Genomic DNA, 6689 nt, shown 5'->3' on the forward strand with positions numbered 1-6689 from the left:
AAGAGCAGTCATGGTTCCCTGCCCTGTGGAAAGTCCAAGGTCCTCCCCCCTCCCTCCATGTCTAGGAAGGTGAACTTCCAAACTGGCTAGGCTCCCACCAAGCCAGAACATGAAGTAGGATCAAAACCCCTTGCCATTGACCTTGGCTTCTCATCAGTCCTCATTGTTCGCCATGATCAGAGAGTCCGGTTTTATCCCATGCTGTACCAGTCACAGTCCAGCTGGCTTTGGTGAGCTCCCAATAGATCAGCCCCACTGTCTCAGTGGGTACAACCTTCACATTTTAATGCTTCAGAACTGTTATTTTGTCAAAGGAGGTTCAGTTATGGTTTGCCTCTTGGTTCCGCTTGATTAAATATAGTTTATAAAGCAATGACAGCATATCAAAGAGATAATACTGGTTTTTCACATTATTGTATATCCTGAAAGCCAGAATGTCAATTTGCCCCATTACCAGTGGTGCTAACTTTGAGCCTTGATTAGAAAGAGTTCTGTCAGAATTAGCTGTGGTAAAGTTACCAGAGTTCCTTTGAAATTAATCAGAAACTCATGGTCAGATATTCTGAGACTAATTAAATATTGCCCCCTCCTGCTTCATCATTTGCACCTTTGCTTTACACTAAAGATTCTTTCCCAAAGCAATCATTGCTATGAAACTTGTCAAATTGTGAATTTTCTAATATGTTCATTTCTTTGATACTTGGGATTCTGTGTAATGATGAGTTTTCCTTTCTTTCTTGGTAATTCATTTATTTATGTATGGTAGAATAATCTTATGACTTCTGGCTTTATTCTATGTACAGTCACATATCAGTGGAGACAATGGGGATGTTCTATCGGAAACTCACCAAGGCCAGCTGGCCTGGGTCTGAAAAAGCCTGGGATAAAACCGGACTCGCTGAACATAGTGGACAATGAGGACTACTGAGAACTCAAGAACAATGGCAATGGGTTTTTGATCCTACTGCACGTACTGGCTTTGTGGGAGCCTAGGCAGTTTGGATGCTGACCTTACTCGACCTGGATGGAGGTGGGTGGTCCTTGGACTTCCCACAGGGCAGGGAACCCTGATTGCTCTTTGGGCTGACGAGGGACAGGGACATGATTGGGGGAGGGGGGATAGGAGGCGGTGGCAGGGAAGAAGCAGAATTCTTTAATAAATAAATAAATTTAAAAAAAAAGAAAGAAAGAATAAAACTCCCAAGACAGACTTCCATTGCATAAGCCAATCCAATCACAAGACTTTGGTAATCAAATACTGTTGGTACCCTCTTTTTATCACTGATTAAACACAATATAACTCCCAAATGCAAAAGGCAGTGATGCAACTTTTTGGTGACCCACAAAATGCCATGTTGCCCTAGCTGGAAATCAGTTGATGTAAACTGAATGTTCTTAGACCTTGGAAATGTATGGGAGAAAATAAAATCCTCGTTGATATCTATGCCCAACTTAGACCAATGCATTGCTTCCACTTTTATTGTAGACAGGATTTTTTGATGATTTTGGAATGGGACCCAACTTCTCAGTTTTGCTTGTAAATCAATCAAAGTTAATACTCCCCCACAACTGCTGATACACATGGATTGCTCAGCTCATGCCTCATCTCACTGCTCGTTCTTTGAGCTAAACTGAACGTCTTTCAATTCCGTAAGTGCATCCCGATTTTTGCTATTTTGAATTTTGTCAAATCTCTATTGATTCTCTAAGAAAACAGTTATTTCTTGAGTTGTATTACATGTAACATATTTCAGGAAACATTACTTAATCCTACAAGAGAGTTTGCTATCCCTCACAATAGTCATGTAATACACTGTATGAATCCATATTGTAGCATTTATCACACTGTACTTTAATAGTTTTTTGGGAGAAACAATAAGTAAACAACAAGATTATAAATACAGGAGACAATATATTATTTTTATCTTGTGCCTTGAATAAGACCTGATATGTAGGAGGATAGTCACTGAATTGTTATATTATATTTGAAACAAATAATTTACTTACTAGCAATTATATTTCTGTAATAGTAAAAATGGCCATAATTCTTCTAAATTTGAACAGTAGTTAATTTTTGTGCTAAGAAAATTCTCATAAATATAACTACATATTTGACATAATATAATTATAGATCATTATGTAATAATCTATATTTTAAGTCCATATACTATGTACTTTGGGGCTTATTTATGGTTAATGTACATTACTTATTATTTAATGATTCATACCATAATGGAGTAATTTTTATTAGAATTGAGAACTCATCAATATCACTACAGAAGAGCAAAGGGAAAGAGAAAAAAAATTCAATAAAGCAACCACAGGAAAAAATAGCAGAGAATATTAACTATAGTAAGAAAGGCATAACAAGGTCTGTTTTTCTAAAATATTAAGAGTACTTTAAAAATTGTATACATATTTAATATCACATTAAATATTGAGTTGCTAACTATAAAAATCAATATTTAAATTAAATAATAAAATACACATGTTTCAAGAGGGAGAATTTAATAGAATTTTTAACTAGAAACTAAGTTGTTCAATAGATAATTGCATATAAACACTGTATTAATCTGGTGAATTAATTTTCTTTTTATAGCCCATGTTCACTGAAGAAGCTTTGTTTCGCTCTTCAATCTTAACATAGTGGATACGCAGCATAGTAAAAAATTAACACTTACTGGACTCCTCTGTACACCACTGTTCCATCCCAGGCCTACATTAAAATATTATTTGTGATCATGAAAATTTTAAAACCATTCAACAGGCCTGGTCTTGGAACCACTAGTGACCACAGCTTCTTAATTATTACAAGAGACTACATTTTCAAATGTTATGGTAATATATTTAAAACATTCCATTTCCAGAAGGCCCATTTATATTAATTGCCCAAGTAGGTTTCTCTGTTGAGTTGTTCCAGATCTTTAGGTTTCTAAGACAGACAATTGTACTCTGAATATTATAATGCAGTTCCATTTCTTTTCAGATTTTCCAAAGTCCAAAGGTTTTAGATTATTAGTCTATCTGCTTTAAAATGACTGACTTGGGGCTGGGGAAATAGCTCAGTGGGTAAAACTACCTGCTGTGCAAACATTAGCACTTAAGTTTGCATCCTCAACTCCTCCATAAAAGAAAAGAATGACAGTGTAACCAAGGTGCTGGGAAGGAGTCAGAGACAGGCAATTCCTGGGCTCTCCATGTTTAGCCAGTGAGATACCCTGATTCACAAATAAGTACATGAGTTTGGGGATGATGGAAGGGGATTCTAAACATAGTGTCCACAGGTGCACAAGGTACACATACATTTACACAGCAACACACACACACACACCTAGCTGCAATGGTGGGAGACTCCCAATATAATATCCACAGGTACACATAGATTTACCCAAGAACATACACACAAACACTCCCCCCCACACACAAACATACACAAAGATTGTATTCCCATTATTGTATTTGCAAGGAGAATTTCCTGCTTATGGAATAGAACTTTGGAGTTTGTCTTTGTATACTGCCATCTTATCTAAGTATAGTGTGCTTTAATAGATGATATTTGGCACTTGTAATAGATTCAACAGCTCAGAATCACTAAAGCTGCTTGCAGATGTACAAATACAGATTATGCATTCTGCTTAATTTAAAAACATCTCTTAAAATGTTACACTCCCCTCAACCTTTAAAATTAGCACAGGTCTTAGCAGCTATCCCCATTTTCAACATTGCAGACCTGTATGAATTTCTGCCCTTCCATTATTTCCATCTGATTATTCACAGGTACCTAAGATTCTGTTCTTATCCTGTTGCAGAGAAAAACTACCTTGACACAAACAATTTCAGGGAATAGGGTTAGTTTTGGCTCAAACTCTGAAGGTACACTCAATCAAGGCAGAAGTTGAAGGCAGTTGGGCCCTTGGGAACAACTAATCACATTGTTCCCTCAGTCAGAAAGCTGAGGCGAATGGTGGTATTTATTTGGCTTTTTCCCTTTTCTGTAGTCCAGCACCTGAGTACAGAGAATGCTGCTTGCCCTCCTTTGTCTGGGGGAGGGCTCTTCAGATCTCACCAATCAAGAAAATTGTTTCCAGTTCTGCCTAGTGGTTCCTCTCCTATGTGTATTCTAGGTCCTGTTGACACCGCAAGTCACCATCAGCATTAGGTCATGAAAGACTTTGCTAATATATAATCTTTAGATTACTGAAAATGTATTAGTAATAAGTAAATTCAATCTTTAATAAGTTTTAGGCATCTTTTATTATGTATGCTTTCTGAACATTTTTGTTTGCTTGCTTTTCAGGATCCCTACATGAGAAGGTTGTCTCATAAAAGAAATTGTAAGTGGCCTCCTTATGCCCTACAGAAATAGTCTAGATATTGTTACTCTGTAACAATAAAAAATTGTGATATTCCTCTTCTTAGACTTTAACTTTCGCTACAATAGGAGCAATATCTTTCCTGTATACCAATATATATATATATATATATATATATATATATATATAACATTTATATCTACCTCATATATATAGTAAGGATAAGGTGAGATGGATATATAGCACTCTGTTTTAAAAATTAAAAGCCAACAGACAAAAACAACAAAAGGAAACTTGAATCAAATACACTTTCTCAAAACAGTTCTCTCATAGGACTTAACTAGTCCTCTGAATGTGTCTGACAGTTGTATGGCTGAGGCAGACTGAGGGGCCACTAGACGTGGCACTGGGATCTCTACTGCATGCACTGGCTTTATGGGATCATACTCTTTTTGAATGTATACCTTGTTCAGCCTAGATGTAGTAAGGGAGGGCTTTGGACTTTCCACAAAGCAACATGGCTTACCCTCTCCTAGGATTAGAGGGGGTGGGTGGGAGGGTGTGTGGAGGGAATGGGAGGAGGGGAGGGAAAGGGAATTTGGATTGGTATTTTAAAAAAATAATAAAAAGAATAACTCTCATTTTACTTATCTTTTTTACTAAAATAATGGCTGCTCTTAATCCTTTTCTGATCTATGTGCAAGGTTCTCAACTGGCCCTGAGGCAATTAGGCTATTAACACATGAGTCATTGGAAGTGTAATAAATATGTTTGACATCCTTCTTCTCACCTCTCTTGACAATTACTGCCTCTAAAAGGGAGTGTTTTTCCATAGGCAAACACAACAAACTCATTTCTAATTCAATTTGTTGAGACAAGACTAGTGAAGAGGAAAATACAACTCTTAAAGATGGAGCAGGACAGTTTCACTTTTCAACCTTCTCTGTAAGATGGAAGGATAAAAGAAAAACAAATAAAGAAAGTAATGGAAAAGATTCCCACAACAGATCATATATTAAAAGTGAAACTTCAGTATGACAGCCAGGCTCCAAACTCATCTCCATAGTACTCACCTCCGTGAAATGTAATAACTACCCTGTCACACATCAGCATGGAAAGCAACTTTCTCTGGTTGTGTTCTCTGTTTTATCATTCTGGTGCTGTTGGTTGGTGCTAGGAGTAGGCTAGGGATTTGTAATGGATATTGAGTACCTGGACAGAGAAAAGGGCAGGATGACTGGGGATTTGGGGAGGAAAGATGGGATTGATAATTGCTCTATGAAGTTAGGAGAGAAGGCAGAACTAACAGCTGCTTCCTGAATTAACAACTTTCTGACAGACTGTCAGCAGAGCATCTAAGGTGTTTCGAGCTTAGATAACTACCATTAATTGGCAAATAAAGAAAAACAACAAGCAACTAAAGCTGTTAGAGGTATTTTAGCTTTGCTTTTCTGGTTGTACTAATTTGGAAAAGTTTTATGATGTATCTGTGGTTGAGAAGAAAATTTTAGATAGAGTTTAGCTAATAACAGGAAAAACATTCAACTGAATGGAAACTACTTCTGATAATTTAAAAAGTCTATGAAGAATATAGTTGCTGAAAGCAGAGTTTTCTTAGGGGATCATCAATGTTATGTTCCAAATAAACATGCTATACTATATCCCAGGTTGTATCAACTTACTTAAGAAATCTATACTTTCCCCTGGTCTAAAATACCATTCTCCAGGTTTTAATACCTGACAATTCCCTTTATATTTCTCAGTATCAAGCCAAATACCTCAAGCTCTACATTTTGTTTCGTAAAAGTGTGGTGGGTACCTGCAAGGGTTCTGGAGCCAGACTACCTATCTTCTTTGCTACTCACAGGTATGCATATTAGTAAAGTCACACAAACTCTCTGTGCCTCAATAGTCTCTTGTTAAAGATGATTTTGCCGTTAGAATACTTATCTGTCAGTATCTGAGAGATTGACTCAAGGAGCCACCAAATATGCCAAGGTCCAAAGATGCTACATTTCTTATCAAAAATAGTATCCTATTTACATATTACATATACTCATTTCCATATATATTATTCATTTTAAAAGATGTATTTTTATTTAAGTATATGAATAATTTGTGTGAATGTATACCTGTGCACCACTTGTATGCTTGATGCCCACATAGGCCACAGTAGGGGCATTGGATACTGTAAGAATATAATTAATAAAGATTGTGAGCTGTAATGTGTATGCTGGCAATCAAGCGCTGGTCATCTGGAAGAGAAGCTAGTACTCTTAACTGGTGAACCACCTCCCCAGCCTCTTATCTCATATAAATTAAATGATTCCTAGATTATTTATGAAAACCAATTTGAGGCCGGGTGGTGGAGGCACA

The sequence above is a fragment of the Alexandromys fortis genome, unplaced genomic scaffold, assembly GCF_014885135.2.
Source record: "Alexandromys fortis isolate MF-2015 unplaced genomic scaffold, M_Fortis_MF-2015_v1.1 scaffold_247, whole genome shotgun sequence".
Classification (NCBI taxonomy): Eukaryota; Metazoa; Chordata; class Mammalia; order Rodentia; family Cricetidae; genus Alexandromys; species Alexandromys fortis.